We start from the raw sequence: 19373 nt of genomic DNA, 5'->3' as shown, positions 1-19373 counted from the left end.
AAACCAAGCACAAAAATGCCTTAAACCTGCCCACAAGGAGCTCAGTCTAATAGAAAAGACGGGCCTATAATAGATGACAGGGTTGTGCTTAAGAAAAGCCCAGGATATTATGGAAGCACAAAGCTTAATCTTTGTGATTTACTTAATCTTCTACTTGGAAGATGACTTGGAAGAGGGATGACTGAGATGAAATCTTTAAAGATAAGTAGAATTTATAGAAAGTAAGGATAAAGGAGCTTTTCAGACACAAAAAATAAGCAAAAGCAAAATGCACTGATGTAACTGACCAAATCATGTATTCAAGAAACCACATGTGCACAGTGGCTGAGGCTCAGAGGGAACACAGAAAAGTGACAAGGTACACAGGGGGTACCTTTGTCAGGTTCAAGCCATGAAACTCATTCCATGCGAAATCTGCTAAACTTATGTAAAAATGGTGGCTTCAGTTCCACTTGAGAGTTTAATGTGCTAGTTCCCTCTCAGTCTAACAAACTTGCACAGATCATGTGTGACCTTCCAACAGTCACTATGCATCTACAGCAGTGAGAAAACTGCTTGAGAAACCAAAAAAGTTTGTGGACGGTTGCTGAAGTATGTATAGCTGCTCAGGATGCATAAACTGCTCTGGTAGACTTTTACTTTGCTGACTCATAGGAATGAATATAAATAGTAGGCTCTCATAAATATTTACTGAATTAAAATTATAGTGAGAGTGTTAATGTCTTATTAAAGGACCTAGTGGAATACAGATTTTAAAATAATTTCCTCCTTTTTCCCCCTACCTTTCCCTTCACATGCATTTGGCTAACATATTTCTTAAAATTCTCATTTGGTTTTAGTCCAGACTATTTTAAATTGTTGAGATCTAAAAAGCTAGGAGATAGGAAGTGCATATTTTATAACTAAATTTTTACATTCTGACATTAAGTATTTAGATTAGCTCCGTGCAGAAGAAGCTGACAAATACAGTTAGCTTCATGGAAAAGTCATGGTTCATTCATGATTCACTATCAACAAATACTGGCTGGGAACATGAAACAGGGAAGAAATTCAGAGTGGAAGAATCAAAAGTGTGTCTAATTTAAAGAGCAATGATGAAACAGTGTGGCTTAAGAGGATGAATATTTGGGGCCCAACAACATGCATATAGATTCTATCTAAGGAAGGTCTGGGTATCAGGTTATTAAGCAAAGTCAAACCTGCATTTAGCTACTGAGTGGGAAGTGGATAAGAAGTAGGCAAGACTAGAAACAAGGAGACCACTTGGGCTGTTAGTGTCATTCAGATGAAATGATGGTGGCTTTAATCAAAGTGGTGCCAGTAAAGATGCAAAGAGCTGTGACATACTGTAACATGGAAGAACTCTGAGGGAATTGTGCTAAAAGAATCACAAAAGGACAAATACTGTATGGTTCCACTTATATAACATACTTAAACTACTGAAATTCATAGAAATAGAAAGCATAATGACAGTTACCAGGATCTGGGAAGAGGGAGAAATGGGAACTTTTACTTAGTGGGTAAGATGAAAAAATTCTGGGTATCTGTTGCACAAGAGTGTGGGTGTACTTAATGCACTAAGTATATTTTTAAAAGGTCAAGATAGCAAATTTTACATGATGTGGTTTTTAACAACTAAAAAAAGGTACCTACGGGAGTGCATGTATGTAGGTATGTAGGCACCTACGTAACATTTGCTCTAAGCAATCTCTGAAATGTGTTGTTGTTTTCCTGAATTTTAAAATAAATATGGCTAAACAGGATGTGATTTGGAGGGCATCATAAAGTTTCACAAGGTCGCTAATATCTTGTCATTTTACTAAACATTTTTTTCAAAGTAATTTGTTCTTTTAAATAAATAGCATACTTAAATATTAATTTAAAAATAACTCAAAATGCTGTAAGTAGGACCAGGGATTTAGCTCAGCGGTTTCACCGCCTGCTGTGCAAGCGCAAGGACCCGAGTTCGATCCCCGGTACCAAAAAAAAAAAAAATATCCAGTATTACATAGAATAAAAAATGATCTTTTGGATGTGTGTATAGCTAAGTGACAGAGTACTTGCCTAGCATGTGTGAGGCCCTAGGTTCAAGCCCCAGTACCTCAAGTTTTTAAATTTAAATGTTAAAAAAAACAGAACATTGCAAACTTTCTTGCAATCTTACTCCTGACTAAAATATTATTACTCTACTGCAACTTCTTCCAGAACTTTAGAAAATACATAGGGAAAAGGTCATTCTCAAAGGCCACTCTTTATAGTGACTATCCCAAAGCCTCTAATAGCACAGTATACTTACTATGCTTACAATTCGGCTGCAATCAGAATCATGGAACAAATTCTGGGACCAGAATCGTGGAAAGAATTAAGTTTGTGAACTGAGGTATCACTGCATTTTAACAAGTCCCTGAGTCCTATGCTTGCCCTCAAGCCTCTAAACTAAGTTATTGCCTACTTTAAAGGAAATTTCTTTTATTTAAATGTCAAAATACATTAAAGCATATATATCTTAAATGTGCAGCTCACTAAACTTTTTCTTATAAAGTGAACATACCTGGGGAACCAATGTAAAAATCAAGACTACAATTTATTTGTCCATTCTTTTTATTGGTTTTTCCTAAATCAAGGGCTCATATGTAGTTCAGGCTGGGCTTGAACTCACTATGTAACCCAGCCTGGCCTTGAACTTGTGTCAATACTCCTGCCTCAGCCTCCTGAGTGCTGGGATTACAGGCATGTACCACCAACCCCGCCTCTGTCCATTCTAATAGATGTGCATTTGATTGTTTCTACTTTGGGACTCACAAATAATGCTATATGAACATTCTTATGTATGTCTTTTTTTTTTTTTTTGGTACCAGGGATCGAACTTGGGTCCTCGTGCCTGCAGAGCAGGTGGCGAAACCACTGAGCTAAATATGTCTTTCAGAGCATATTTCATGCATTTTTGTTGAGTACCTGTGTAGAAATGGAGTTATGTTCATCTCTCATAGATGTTACTGAAGGTTTCAAAAAGGGTTTGCATCAATTTATACTCCATTCCTGCCAGCAGTCTGAATGCTCCAACTGTTCTCACCAACACTTTGAATATCCAGTCTTTTGTTTGTTATTTTAATTTTAGCCACTCTGATTGGTACGTAGTAATGTATGATTTTTTGAAATGTTTCATTTTTCTAATATCTAGTGAGGCTCAGTACTTTAGCCAGATTTTGACAGGTATTTGGGATGTAAAGAATAAATTTTAGTAATGAACTAGTTGAAGAGATAGAAGAAAAAATCTAGAATGACAGAAAAAGGAAGGACATTGGGGAGAGGTAAAGGAAAAAGGACATATAAGCATGCATTTCTAAAGCAACCAGATTTGGTCCTGGGAACAAGTGATCTAAGATTCAAGAGCTAATTGCAACTACTGAGATTTAAGGGGATATATGCAGGTTCCTACATAAGAAAGAAAACAGACAAACCCTTCAACACCACCCATATGTTAGGTAGTTAAAAAAAAACCAAAATGATAATCCTAACCAGACACCATAAACTAAAGTGTAGTTCTTCAAAAACAGTGCCACAGATGCTTCGGATTGCCCCACTGTAACTTTCAGGAATCCTATAAAGATATGAGAAAGAAATCTACAGAGAGTTATAAATCCTAGCAAACGGAGGTCAGTTAAATGCTATGACTCCATGAAGACAGCACTTAGACAAGAATCTGCTGTTTTCATACAAGAAGGCACCTGACACCTCTCAGGCTTATCTATTGTAAGCACCTGAAGAAGTGAGACAAGCAAGGGCAAGGATTAATCAACAAATACGTGAGAGTTAAGGATAAGGAACAAAAGTCAGAGCCCTGAGACTCCCTCTGCTGCTGGAATGTCCAGCTAATCGCTGTTTCCACCAAGTGATATGTGGTAGTTCGGACAGTGAAGTCTGCAGTCAGGCAAACCTGTCCCATCTAAGCTATGTGATTTTGAGCAAATGACCTGCTCTAGCTTCAGTTTTCTTATTTCCAAAACAAGAATAGTAATTATCTACCCAACTGTCAACATGAAGTGAGGAACACAAGGACAGTACTTGGTACAATGTCTGATAAATGTTAGTTGATATACCATCCGAAAAATGGACACCACTTTACATACCCAGAAGATTGAAAAAAAGTTAAGGACATGTATAATGGCTAGCTATTCAGGAGAAACACCAATGACAGATATTGTTACCCCCTACATTCAGGGGCAAGTTGAAATGAGCAGAGATTAACAGTACGAACCTGAAATTCTTGAATTCCATTCCTAGCTCTCCCACTTATAATTTATGTCATCTACATCAGTTATTTACCTCACTTTGCCTTCCAGTTTTCATCTGTAAAATGGGAAAAATAACAAGTACATATCTCATTGGAAGTGAAGTGAAGATTAGGCAAGCCCTCTTTTAAATACTTTACATATAAACCTATGGAATGTAAGTATTATATCAATATTGCTATTGTTATTTTAATAACAGTTGGACACATGTTTTCTCTGACATTGTTTCTATTAAAGAAAGGAGTTTTGGGCCGGGGATTTGGATCAGTGGCACCCACGTCTTCCTCACAAGCACAAGGTTCTGAGTTCGATCCCGGATAACAAAAATAAAAAGAGTAAAGGAGTAGAGTTACAACAAAGGAACAACAGCATTACCAAGTAAACGTGATTTCACCCCTCCATAAACAGTCACAGAGAAAATGTGCTTTCTGGCTCTGCTTTATGTAACAATTCAGATAAAGGAGGCCTACATTCCATACAAAGAGGGAAATCATTTTCCTACTCTCGCCTTACAAAAGCCTGATAACCAGCATAGCTAAAGGGGGGCCGGGAGTTTAGTGCAGTGGCACTGAGCCTGCCTTGCAAGCACAAGGTCCTGAGTTCGATCCCCAGTACCGAAAAAAAACAAGCAAAAAAACACAGCTAAAGGAACTTGTCCAATCTCACTTTTTTTTTTCTTTGCAGTGCAAGGGATTAAACCCAGGACCTCACATGTGCTAGGCAAGCTGAGCAACACTCCTAGCCTTTATACTTTTTTCAAATAAAGGACACACTACTGAGAACAAAATAATCCTGGAAGCCTTCTTAGAAATGCCTTTCTGCACCACACTAGTTTTTTCTTCCAACACTCCACAAATTGTCATCCCATGGCACTTACCCCTGTGCAAGGCACTGGTAGGTGCCAGAAAGCCCATAATGGATCACTTGTGTTGATGCCAAACAATTCTATTTACAATTTAAACAAGACCAGGTATGGCTAAGGAGCTGCAGCTGCAACAGCACCTGCTCTCATCTTGGACTTGCTCCCAACAGTAAGGATATCCTCTTCTGCATGCCTGCTATTACTTTTCTCAAATGACAGAGAGCCAGTCTCATGGAGCTCCAGGGTGTAGCTCTTTCTGCTCAGTAGAGGCAAAATCCAAAATCTTTTAGTCATAAAAATATTGAAGCAAGAGCGGGTGCTGGGTAAACCTGGTACACTTCCAAATAAAGTCTTGTCATCTAGAATTATGTATAGAGGGTGCCAGATTCTTCCCAGAACATCTGGATGTGCTTCTCTAGTTTCAAGCTTTCTCTAAGAAAGGCCAGGAAAAAGTATACTCTTGCCATTATGTGTATGTGTAACTGCATATTCAAATACTGTACCTTTGGATAAATGTCCAAAACTTGGCAAATGGATGAAACGTAGCACATGGAATTGCCTGAGTAGACACCCATGCAAAGGGAAAGGTTTCCCTGCAAAACATAGTTAGGGAAGGTTTGTGAATTCCCCCTCTGTGTCACAAGTTTGGAGAACTTACCCAGGAAAGTAAGTACACAGGAATTAGTGAGAGAACAATGTTCAGAAGGAAAGTGAAAGGCAAAATAGCAAATGACCTTAGAAAGCAGCAAACCTACTAAACAATAACTCTGATTTTGGGTGGGTGGTTTTGGTACTGGGGATCAAACTTGGGATCTTGAGCTTGCAAGGCAGGCACCAGAACCACTGAGCTAAATCCCCGGCCCTAAACAATAACTATGTCCTCTACAAAACAACATACATATATGTGATTATAATTTGGAACATACAGAAAAAAATACTGAGCTGTGGACTCTGGCAAACAATGTTGCAATTAAATACTATGAGCTTTGGCAGGTGCACTACATACACTTTGAAATTCTTACATCATTACTCTGGTAGGGCCCTGTACCAAGTTGGCATGGGTTCTGATGTGGTTTGGAGAGAAAATTTCTTGCCTTTTTAAAAAAGATGACCTACCAATAGTCCCTTTTCATACCACAGGGAAATAAATATTTACTCTATATTCCTTTTAGAAAACAAAGCCATATTGCCAAGTTATTAAGAAAGTGTTACGATTCTGAGATTTTAAAGGCTATTTAATGTAAGCTCTAACAAAGATATAAAACAGTACATGAATGTCTCTTAAAGTAATGATTGTCCACTGGTGACAATAAAGAATCCATTGGGCCGGGGATTTAGCTCAGTGGTTTTGCTGCCTACTGTGCAAGCGGCAAGGACCCGAGTTCGATCCCCGGTACCAAAAAATAAAAAATAAAGAAAGAAAGAATCCATTACAAAGAAGGATAGTACCTTTGTATTTATATTCTGACTGGAAGCTTTGGCATCTTCTGGAGACTAAGAATGGGGAGCCTCCCCCTACTTCATCAGTGAGTGCCTGAACAAATTCCTTGACTTCAGACCCTTGGTGAATTCAACCACAAGAATTAAATAAACGTCAAGTACTTACGAAAACAGAACTTCTAAAGTTAATGTTGTATTAGTGCTACTGTACATTTAGTAGAGCTAAGTAACCTGACAGCTCTTCACTCCGATTCAAAATGGAACAGAATTTACATATAGCTGGTTTTAAGATCAAGATTGGGCTTGTTAATATCCAAGAAGAGCACAAAATTCCAAATCTGGAAACTGACAGATAAACTCAGCTCTCATAACCTAGGTATAATTTGACATATTTGGAGTAGCAGAACTTTTTTCATTTTTATCATGAAATATTTCAAATTTTCATTAAAACAGTGATAATTGTAGAATAATTATCACCAATATTCAACACTCTCAAGAGCTATTTCTGATAAAATTATTACTATTTTACTTTCTGAGATACAGTTTACAATAAGGTGAACAAATTTTAAGTTTCAATTTAATAAATTTTTACACATGCATACATGTACATCTAGAAACAACCACCCACACCAAGATACAACACAAGGACTGGGGATTTAGCTCAGTGGTGCCACCGCCTGCTTTGCAAGCGCAAGGTCCCAAGTTCGATCCCCAGTACCAAAAACAATAACAACAATAACAAGAAAAGATACAACACAAATTTATACTAGCCCACAATATTCCCCCATGATTCTTCTCCCCAAAAACGTATCTGCCATCTGATCTCAATAGTATTATTTTTCCCTTGTTAGTTTTTCCTTTTATCGCTATTAATCAGATTTCAGTTTTTTTACCTTCCTATTTTAAGTTTTCTAAACATGTAGTTCAATCATACATATTTTGGTTACACTAACCCTGTTAAATGGAAGGACTCTACATAAAACACAGAAGACTTTATGTATTTAGAGGGCATATAAGCCTCCCAACATTTACATGTGTGCACTGGTGGGGAATGAACCCAGGGTCCCAAGAATGCTAGGGCAAATGGTCTACTACTCAACAATATCCCCAGCTCCTCCCAACATTTTCAAACGAACAGAAGACTAAAAATGCTGGCACAACACCACCAAAGAAAAAACGGAAATTTGTATTGACTTAAACCCTAAAGAAAATGTATTAGACTACTTCTTGAATAAGAAAGCCTATAATCACCCTATATTTTAAAATCATTTTAAGAGAATATTCAATACTTAAACCCTGCATGTCCATGCCTGAATTAACCTCATTCCAATTACACTTTCTTTAAAGTTCATAACCATTTTAAAGATCATGCTCTCAGGCCTAAAAGCTAATATTCCTCCAAAATGTGCCAGATCCCTACACAATCTCAGCCTCAGTATATAAACACAAATTTAAAAGCTTCTACTCAATAGCTTTTTCATGGAAAGGTTTTGCCCGCCTCCAGCCCCTTGGACTAATATGGATTAAACTGTGATTTGAGAAATGCCTTCCTCATCTCCATCCTCTGGGACAGCATAAAAAGTTTCTACTTCTATGGGCTGGAGATTTAGTTCAGTGGCACCAGGCCTGCCTCTCAAGCGCAAGGTCCTGAGTTGGATCCCCAGTACAGAAAAAAAATAAGATTCTACTTCTAACAACCAAAACCTTCACTAGTTCATTTATGTAATCAAATATCCTTGAAAGTTAAGAAGGAAATTTTTGGATAAATTTCTTTAATCAGTTACATTCATATAGGGCAATAAAGACTTCCTAAGGAAATAAAATTTTGAGACAATATAAGAAAGCTCCAAAGGGAAAGGATGACCCAGTTCTAACAATTTCCTAGAAGCAAATCAGATATACTTAGGGCATTCTAGGAGGAAAGGCACTAAACATGCCTTATGAAGGGGCCGGGGATTTAGCTCAGTGGTGCCACTGCCTGGCTTATAAATGCAAGGTCCTGAGTGCGATCCCCGGTACCGAAAAAAAATTAAAATACTCACTGTATTTTTCAACCATGCCCCAGACTACTCTGCCTCTTCTACAAGACCTCAAATTTCTACTGAAGACTCTTAACTACTTTTTTTTTTTTTTTTAGTACCAGGGATTGAACTCGGGTCCTTGCACTTGCAAGGCAGGTGGCAGAACCACTGAGCTAAATCCCTGGCCCTCTTAACTACTTTTTTAAGGTTAGTCCCTTATAAGTTAATCTTTAAATAATTGTTTTATAGACAATGTCCAAAAATCACAATTACCAGCAATTATTACCTTAATTGGCTGCTTCTGATCATGGTTTACTTTCGAGATGGGAATAATTACCTATAGTTACTAGTTTTACTGTGAATGATAGCTTACGAAACCTTTGCTCTTCAAATTGATTTATTAAGCTGTAAAATGACTAATATTAACAAGACTAGCAAGCTGGATTTGTACTTTCTTCAATCTCCCTTAATATAAAAAAGTGAATACAGGGCCGGGGATTTAGCTCAGTGGTTCCGGTGCTTGCCTCGCAAGCACAAGGTCCCAAGTTCAATCCCCGGTACCCAAAAAATAAAAATAAAAAATAAAAAAATTTAAAAAGTGAATATAGTATCAAGTATCAAGTCAATACCCACCCACAGACACCTTTATCTTGTCATAGAATCATCTTTAAAAGAGTCAGGGGGCACCATTTAATCAACATTAGCAAATGTAGAGGAGTTATTTTTCAAACTCAGAAGTTGGAAATAAAGTGTCTGACACCTACCACCCCAATTTGATGCACATTGCAACTTTGAGAATAGACAAGATTTTAGGGTGATTATTCACATCGTAAAAGAAAATACTGAGTTATGTATTATACAGAATTATTCATATCTTAAATATACTTATTTATATATGCATGTATGTGTTTATATATACGTGTCATGATGCCTAACACTGAAAGAATGCTCAAGAAAAGGGGCTATTTCTTATAACATTTAGGCAATCTGCATTGCTTGAGATCTTTATTGAGTTCCCTTGTACACAAACTAATCCCACAATAGCTTTGCTAAACCCCCAGGAAGATGCCAAAACAATGTACTAGAGATTGCTATCCTCTCCCCAAAACCTACAGGCAACTGTGAGTGTTAACTGGGAAGGAGCTAGGGAAGTTTCCACCATTTGCTTCAAATCTCCTAACATTTTGGATTCCACACCAGTGGTTTTCAAAGCATGGTCCACGGATATCCCATAACCCTTCCAGAAAGTTTGCAAAACCGAAACTATCTCTGTACTAATTCTAATATATTTTTTGTCCTTTTCACTAAGTTGACATTTGCACCAATGATGTAAAGCCAATATGGGATTACACTACTGGCCTTAGTACCAATCAAGCAACGGAACCAAAATATACCAATAGTCATTGTATTTGTCATTAACACACACTCTGAAAAAGAAAAAATTGTTTTAAGACTATCCTTGATAAAGCAGCAACATTTATTGATTTTACTCTTTTTTTTGGTACCAGGGATCGAACTCGGGACCTTGCACTTGCGAGGCAGGCAGCAGAACCACTGATCTAAATCCCCAGCCCAATTTTACTTAATTTTGACCCTTAAGCATATTTAAATGTTTTGTGTGACAGAATGGGAAGTATACATAAAGCACTTCTGCACAGTGGTTGCCTCAAAGGGATTTGCAAGCTGAAATGGCCAATTTTTCATGGACTGCCACTTTACTTAAAAGAACAATTTACTGACAAACTATCAATATTTAGAATTACATTATTTGACAGATATTTTCTTAAAAATGTTGTGAGCATGGTACTTCAACAACTGGAATTGCTGTTACCAACAATAAAATATAAGCTTTTTAAGCAAAAGTTGTAATTTTGGAAAATCTGTATCTGCTAATGTGAACTCTGCTACTTCACAATTGTTAAAAATGTTTCTGATAAAATAAACAGTAATATTAACAAAATTGATATTTTGATATAACTCGCTGAATGAGTGATTTAGAAATGAGCGATGCAACATGTTATAAAATCACACATGAGTAGGGGCCAGGGATTTAGCTCAGTGGTCCCGGCACCAGCCTTGCAAGCGCAAAGTCCCGAGTTTGATCCCCGGTACCAAAAAAAAAAAAACACACCTGAGTAAAACTTCCATTTATTATGCTAATAAAGTAGAATATGAAAAATTCATTAGTATGCTTCTAGATTCTACACCATAACTAGCCTTTTTTTTTTTTGGTACCAGGGATCGAACTCCAGTCCTTGCGCAGCAGGCGGCAAAAACACTGAGCTAAATCGCCGGACCATAACTAGCCTTTTAAAAACTATCAAAAGCCGGGTCTGTAATCCCAACACTTGGGAGGCTGAGGCAGGAGGATCACTTCACTGCAAGTTCGAGGCCAGCCTGGGCTACATAGTGAGTTGGGGCCAGCCTGAACTACAAAGGGAGACCCTGACTCAAAACAACAACAACAACAACAAAAAAAAAATACATCAAAGACTGGGCCAGGGATGTAGCTCAGTGGCGCCAAGCCTGCCTATTAAGTGCAATGTCCTGAGTTTGATCTTGGTACAAAAAAAACTATCAAGGACTGCAATACGGTATGACTGTGAAAAATAAGCTCAATTATCTACAAAGGCTATTAAAATTCTTTTTTTCTCTACATATTGATATGAGAGCAGAATTTCTTCATGTATTTCAACCAAAACAATATACTGTAACATAGAGATTTGAAAATAGCTGTCTTTTATAAAGTTATACTTAAAGAGATCTGTAAAATATTAAATGGCATTCTTCTAGCAAATTTTTTAAAAATATATTGTCTTATAGTTACTTTTCTCTCAATGCTGAGACAAAATACCCAATACCCAACGTTAAAGGGGAAAGGTTTATTCAGCTTACAGTTCATAGAGGTTTCAGTTCAAGGCAGGGTGACAGACGGGCAACAGTTCATGGCTACATAAGACAGCAAAAGCAATGTCTTTCTGCCTCTTTTATCTTATCCAGACTACTTAGGGTAGTAGCACTCACACCCTCAATCCTAGTGCCCTTGAGCCTAGCATTGCATGATGAAGCAATTCCAGAAGAAGATCCACCTATGACCACACATGAGGCTTTGTGGGGACAAGTAAACACAAGCCATAGCATATATCCTTACAGTTTTGTTTTTTTTAATTTTAAAAAGTTACTTAGGTAGGGCTGAGGATGTAGCTCAGTGGCAGAGCACTTCCCTAGCATGTGCCCTGGGTTCAACCCCCAGCACTGCACCACACAGAGTTACTTTATAGTGGGTTCATTTTAATTTCTCAAGAAACTAAAATATTTAAAATTTATCAGTTTTAATTTCTGTACACTAAAAATATATGGCTTTTGATAAAAGTAATTGAGAACCTCAATAATTTTTATGAATATAAAAGGTCCTCAGTCCAAAAAGTTTAAGAAACACTGCTCTACAGATGATTCTGTGTGGCAAGAGATCTTATAAGTCCTGATTTTGTTTGGCTTTGGCTGGTATAATTTGTTTCGCTATAGAAAGGTATAATAATTTAAGTAACAGGTAGACTGGGTGCCCTGACTTCAATTTAAGTTCTTTTTACACAATTCCTCTGCTCACTAAGACAATGTTTTTTGTTTTGTTTTGTTTTTTGGTACTGGGGATCGAACTTGGGTTCTTGTGCTTGCGCAGCAGGCAGCAAAACCACTGAGCTAAATCCCCAGCCTCGAGACAATGTTTTAGAGACACTTCTAAGTAAACAAGTTTGAACAAATAATTACAATAATAACAGTAACTGCAATCTGAGTGTTATACACCAGGTACACTTATATTCCTGATTTCATTTAATTCTCATAACAACTCTGTGATATAAGTAAAATTAATTACTAATTTCCACTTTGCAGATAAGAAACTGAGGTTAAACTTACCCTTGCCAAGTCAGGCAAGGTGGCACATACATTCCTGTAATTGCAGCTATTTGGGAAGCTGAGGTAGGAGGATCACAAGTTGAGGGTCAATATGAGCAACTTAACAAACTCTGTCTCAAAATAAAATTAACAAACAAAAAAAATTATTCTTGTGAAAAGTCACACAGCTACAAAATGACAGCGCTGAGATCTGAAAAACAACACTTTACTTTAAATAATACTTTAACTTCCCACAACTGCCAATCAATATGTATATGGTCACCAGCAAAGTGGCACTTGTGGAAATAAAGCACCTATGACTATAGCCCAGTATGCCTTCAGATACAGATAGAACAAAACAGCAGCCTAGATGTGGCCTTTCAAATTCTGTTCCATAGAGAAAATTGGAAGAAAACAAGCAAACAGGGAGATATGCCAAGTATAACCAAGCTACCTCTCTACCTCACCCATCCAGTACTTGCATTATCATCCTTTAAAAAGGAGTGACAGAAGTCAAGGGTAAAGGATTCATCATTGACAAAATCAGGACAGCAAAAACTCTTGGCATGTGTCCTCTTAAGCTCCAAATCCCTTCCTATGCAAATGAGGCCCCAACCTGAGTCCTCCTAGCTTTATCAGACCGAGCCTTGACAAAAGTCATTATTAGTGTCCAAAATCCACTTTTTATAGTCTGATGGCATGTGTCAGCCCTTGATTCCTGGTGCCACTCCCACCTGCCAACTCAGGAAAGGCTTCTGTAATGCCTTTGGCTTTTCTGAAATACCTTCAAGTCACAAGGCAGCAGCTGACACCAACTCCCTCCTGAGGATGGACACTTGGCCAGGAGCCCAAGCAGAAACAGATTTGGAAGTTCTTGATCTTTATTAAAATCATGCCTACCTTCTCATTGGCAATTAAAATAAACTCCTCCCCAGAGAGCAGCCAGAGGTTCTGCGAACTTCTTCCATCCAGCAGTAGTCACTTTTGATTAGAGAAAAGTAGTAAAATGCAACAGTGGCTGATAAATGTCAGAGCCTAGAGGATCATCACAGAGTTTTGATCACCTAACAGCTATTTCTCATTTCGTACCATGGATGGTTTTTAAGTCAACACCACTCAGCATTACTTAGTCAAATGCTTCAAAAAAACATACCAAGTCCACATCAGTAGTCCATCTCCAAGAGTTCTGTGTGCATCCCTACAGCTAAGATGTTGGACCTGTCAAGGAGACTTGAAGGCAAGGTACTTTGCAGGTGCTCAATAGAACATAAGGAAACTTCTGTAGAAGGCATGCTTTATTCATATGGGTAGTGTTTAATAAGTAAAACTACATACATCTAGATTCAAGGATTTCAACTCTAACCCTGTTGTGTGATTTAGGATCTTCATTTCTAAGTTTGTTTCATTCTGTTTAGATTTTTAGACTATATCATAAAGTTCCAAAAGTCCATGAAATGATTACTTCAGAATCACCTGGGGACCTCTCGAAACTATAAAACCTACTCCTAGAAAATTTGATTTACTAAGTCTGGGGTGATGCCTAGGAATCTGCACTGCTAACAGGCTACATTTTTCTACCACTTACACTTTTTCTTTGCCAGGGAGGTGCTGGAACCACTGAGATAAATCCCCGGCCCTACCACTTACACTTTTAATTCTGATGCAAAGTCAGGTTTGGAATCCACTAGACTGAATGATCTTTAAGGCTCATGTTACTTTTTTTAAATTGTAAAACTGTGTATTGAAGCTTCATTTTCTATTCTTTCAACCCAGAATGTTTCCCCATCTGTGATTAGCATTCCCACTGAAAAACCAGGGATTGTCCAATTTCAGGTTAGCCATTTCAGGAATGTCTAAAAGTAGTATTTCAAGTATTAATAGCTTGTTCAACCTAGTATTATAGTATAATTAGTATTATCTCATTTATGAAAGTATGAGGTAGATCCAGGTATAGATTTTCTACAGAATATTCAGAAATAAAGGTTTTAAGGTATTATATGTTGTAAATATTCAACTATTTATTGGAAATAGTCAAGAAAAGTAACATACAAAAAGCTTTCTCCCTAAATGTTAAGGATAACTAAAAATTGTCATGAAAAAAAAAGTAAGTCTACTTATCCATAACTTAAGATGCCTTAAAACAAGCAATAATCCACCTAGAGCAATAATAAACTTTTTAAGAAGTTTTTAAAGTATAAGGTGCCAAATGATTAATTTAACCCAATAAACTATAATGGGTCAGAGAAAGAAATACTTAGTCTTACTGCTGATATTTCATCAAAGTTTCATGACTGCAAAAAAAAGAAAGACTGAGTTAATTAGAAGAGCTGTTCATTGACTGCAGATATCCTGTGAACTAATTTACCATGGAGAAATGAAGTACTGCTTCCTATAAATTTGCAAAACCTAAAATAGTAATATCTCAGACATATGAAGTCACTTTAACTCTGGGGCAGAGAACTCAGGTAGCCCTGAGAGTGTTCTGGAAGGTTTTGAAGTATGTCTCATTTGAAAAAATTACTGCGTTTAGTACTAAGACATTTTGCCATCTCATTGACTTGGCTTGCCTACTTCCTCCTACCTTCCAGAATCATCCCCAATATCTGAAGTAACCTACATCAAACGTAAAGTTCTAAGTTACTGAGTTTAATTTTCCATTCCTTCCCTTGATTTGGTAAAACCTTCAGCACACTAAATATAAGAGTAACAATAATCCCCATGTAGAACCACAATCTTTGGGGTTTTCTCTTTTCTCCTTTCTAATATTCAGTAAACACTACATTCAGCATGCCTTGAAATCCCACCCTCTTTCAGCCTAACTTAAAACTAGAATTAGTAGTCACAAACCAAGTAGCTGCTGGGGAAGAGGAGGAAGATAAGAAATTGTAATGTAAGATAGTTAACATTCATTCAAATATTTGTGACTTCTCATCTGGCAATTTCTTTCAGAAGCTGTAAATGTACAATCACCAAGTTAGCAATTAATGGTGTTATCTGTAATTATTACAGAACTTGGTGATGTCTAAATAGCTACTTTTCCAGGAACCACTGCCATCTGGTTTCACCACACAGGTTGTGGTACAAGGAAGGGTGTGGCAGGTGTGACCAGATGATAGCAAGAGCAGCATCATGGCTGGCAGGTTACCATTGCTAGAAAGGAAAAGATCAGGTCCCTCAAAGGTAGCAAGAGAACCTCATAGACCAAACCTCCTGGGAGGCGATGGATGAGCTCTTAAGATTCCATAACTGAATCTGCTTCAAAATTTTGTGGTTAGGTGCATGTATTTAGAGAGAGAATCCATAGCTTTCCAAAGATTTTTAAATTATATTATCTAACTTAATTCTCACAATCAACAAAGTAGCTACTCATATTCTCATTTTACAGACTAAGGAAACTGAATATTATGCCAATGAAAACTTTACAAAGAAAGTGGTATTACAGTAATTTCAAAAATGTTTTTAGCTAGTCATAAATTCTTTTAACCATGAAAGAACCGGTACTTTTATGTCCATGGACTAGAAGCCAAATGTTGGGCAAAACATATAAATGATGGTATAAATGCTTTTACTAATTTAAGTAATTTTAAAATAACAAAAATACACACAACTTCTAACCTGTGCCATGAGTTGTTTTAAAGATTTGGCACAGTGACTCATTTAGCCCTCACAACTGTTCTATTAGGTTCAGGCTATCATTGTCTCCATTTTATAGATAAGGAAGCAGAAACAAAGAAGTAAAGTAATTTGCCCAAGACCACAAAGCCAGTAGATTGCAAAATCACAATTCTGGCCTCAAAATCTATGTTCTTGGGTATGTCATAATAATGCTTCTGCAAACAGTTAATATATAAAAATTTTAAATCATGGTAATTTTAAAGGAAAAAAAGAAAGCCAAAGATTATGCAATTTGGAAGACTGTTACAATAAGGTACTTCACTTATTCTATTTCAGCACCTATGCAACAAGAGCAATGGGAGAAGAGAGAACTTAGCAATTACACTTACATGCTCATCCACATATGTAACCTCATTTAATTTTCAAAGCTGTGTGTGTTACAAGGCCAAGTGCTATTGGCCTCCTGTTTTAAGAGGCATTAACTAGGGCTGGGGATTTAGCTCAGTGGTGCTGTGCCTGCCTCGCAAGCACAAAGTCCAGAGTTCAATCCCCAGTACCACAAAAACAAAACAAAACAACAACAAAAAAGGCATTAACTGAAACTGAGAGGTTAATCTCACTACTCACCATTACCTGAGCTTCCTACCTCTAGGATTTTCTTTGCATGGTTTTCGCCTCTATTGGAATTATCTTTCCTTTTGTCTAGTAAAAATTCAACTATACCTTTAAAGGCCAGATCAAATGTGACCTATTTTGATCTATCTTTCCTAGCAGGTCCAGGCAGAATTAATCCTTTCTCATTCTCCCTTGAGGTGGTTTGCAGCATATCCCACCAGCATGTGGATCAACCTTTGTCATCAGCTGTACTGTGTTCAGTTCCCTGGGTAGCAACTGGGCTCCACAAGAACAAGGGCTAGTATAGAAGAAAGGACCCCTACAAGTCTAATGCTGAATCAAAAGAACAGAGCAGACAACTAGCAGCTGAAAAGGATGTAGATTCATGCTGACATACTGCTGTCATCTTTAAAATTTAAAAATTTATCCTTGGGGGAATGGTAGTGCATACCTGTAATCCCAGCACTCTGGGAGACTGAGGTGGGAGGATCACAAGTTTGAGTCCAACCTGGGTAACTTAATGACTTGGCAAGAACCTGTCTTAAAGGTTAAAAAAACCAAAAAGGTAGAGATGTAGCTCAGGGATAAGGCCCTGGGTTCAATTCCCATTACCACAAAACAAAACCTCAAGGCTAGCAGCCTGACCCCAAATGCTTCTAGAGGGGCTAACTGCACAGTGCTTGAGAAGTACCTTGCCAGACAGCCACCTGAGACAGTGACTCTTCTATTATTAATCACTCAAATATACTGTTTCATTGAGTTTGTACTTCTTGTTTCTTCCAAGTATAGCAAGAGGCCCTGAAAGACTATGAAAACATTTACAGCTCCAAGTTGGAGAAATGTGGGTTTCCATATTTCATGGTATCTGTGGAAAAGAAAGAAGGTAAGTGAAATGATAAAGGAATGGCATGGTGAGTTCAGACAGACTTGAGACCAACTTATTAAATGCTCAGCTTAAATCTTAGCTCGGCTGGGGGTTTGGCTCAGTGGTTCTGCCGCTTGCCTTGCAAGCAAAGGGTCCTGAGTTCAATCCCCAGTACAAAAAAAAAAAAATCTTGGCTCGTTTAACCCTTAACTTTTTTAATCCTTTAGATTTTTATCCTTGCATGGAGTACATAATCCTCTTAGCCAAATTCATTTAAAAGACCTAATCTGCCTTAAACCTGCTTAAGAATAAAAACTATAAAGTTAAGGACCTAAAGAAAGAATAAAAATGATAAAGGCCTTTATGCTATGAAAGGTTTTGTTTTTTGTTTTTTGAGACAGGGTCTTGCTATGTAATTCAGATTGGCCTTGAACTTAACATGTACTGGTCTCAAACTCACAGCAATCCTCTTGCTTCAACTTGCAGAGTGCTGGAATTACAGGAGTGTTGCCCACCATGCCAGGCTCTATGCCATGAAAGTTAACTATCTCAAATACAATAGGAAATTTTCCTATGTCATTCCAGAAACCTACCTTTCACTCTTCTATTGTTTTTCAAGGCTATGAAAAGCATTCTAGAATCCTGAGTTTAAGGAATGGTATTTTGCGAGCATTGAATGGCTTGATACAGCACAAATCAGTGTTTTTTTAAAAGTCTGAATATTTATCCAATTGGTGTAAGGCTTGACACTTCTTCACATTATCAGTCCAAAGTAAAAATCATTTAAAATAAATCCATTAAAGGGCCGGGGATTTAGCTCAGTGGTGCCGCACCTGCCTCACAAGTGCAAAGTCCTGAGTTCAATCACCAGTACCAAAAAACAAATAAATAAAAATAAACAAATAAATCAATTAAAGAGTTTTAAAATACTAAATAGTAACAGTTGCTTAATTTTTAAAAATTTTTTTTCTTGGTCTGCAATAAAATCATATCACTGAAAGCTCAACAAAGTAGACAAACTGGAGAAATTTGAAGGAGAATGAAATAAACTAATATAGAATGAAAACAGTTTACATCTGAACCAAATTCTCAGTGGTTTTTATTATTATTTATTATTTCTTTTATCTTTTTTTGGTTTTCTGAAACAGGGTCTTGCTATGTAGTTCAGGCTGCCCTTGAACGAACTGTGTAACCTAGGATGGCCTTGAACTTGCTGCAGTCCTCCTGCCTCAGGCCCCTAAGTCCTGGGATTACAGGTGTGTGCCACTATACCTGGAAATTTCTTAACGTAGTTGGCTTGTTTTAAAAAATGAATTTGAGGGCCGGGGATTTACCTCAGTGGTTTCTCTGCCTGCTGCGCAAGTGCAAGGACCCGAGTTCGATCCCCAGTACCAAAAAAAAAAAACCAAAACCACAAAAAATGAATTTGACAGCTAGAAGTATGGCTCAGTGGTAGAGCAGTTGCACCAGGTCCTGGGCTCAATCCCTAGTATCAGAAAATCATCATCATCATCATCATCAAAATGAATTTGAGAACAATCAACCTTTTAATGTTTAAACCTAAAGCAAATAGTAATAACTATCCCTATATTATTATTTTTTTTTTTTTTTGGTACTGGGGATCGAACTCAGGTCCTTGCGCTTGCGAGGCAGGCGATGGAACCACTGAGCTAAATCCCTGGCCCACCCCCCTATTTTATTATTAACCTCAATTTAGCCAGCAGTTTTGTAAGCCCTTTTCCTACTGAGCACTCCTGGACACCTCCCAT

General features: G+C 37.4%; 1 protein-coding gene and 1 long non-coding RNA gene across 21 annotated transcripts in view; one reads left to right on the top strand and one right to left on the bottom strand.

Annotated features, from left to right (window-relative positions):
- Positions 1 to 19373, bottom strand: part of Nr6a1 (nuclear receptor subfamily 6 group A member 1) — a 226261-nt gene that overhangs the window by 117709 nt on the left and 89179 nt on the right. The window lies entirely within an intron of this gene.
- The window catches only part of LOC110350177 (uncharacterized), a 58065-nt gene that overhangs the window by 14569 nt on the left and 24123 nt on the right, over positions 1 to 19373 (top strand). For 3 of the 5 annotated variants that reach the window (XR_015439745.1, XR_015439743.1, XR_015439746.1), the window contains exon 2: positions 17524 to 17622. This is a non-coding gene — a long non-coding RNA (uncharacterized LOC110350177). The remainder of the gene's footprint in view (positions 1 to 17523; positions 17623 to 19373) is intronic. The other 2 variants (XR_015439744.1, XR_002396589.2) reach the window with 1 other exon arrangement.

Source organism: Heterocephalus glaber, unplaced genomic scaffold, assembly GCF_053883595.1.
Source record: "Heterocephalus glaber isolate CG9 unplaced genomic scaffold, H.glaber_assembly_v1.0 deba00001479, whole genome shotgun sequence".
Lineage (NCBI taxonomy): Eukaryota > Metazoa > Chordata > Mammalia > Rodentia > Bathyergidae > Heterocephalus > Heterocephalus glaber.
This window is presented reverse-complemented; position numbering and strand designations above follow the sequence as displayed.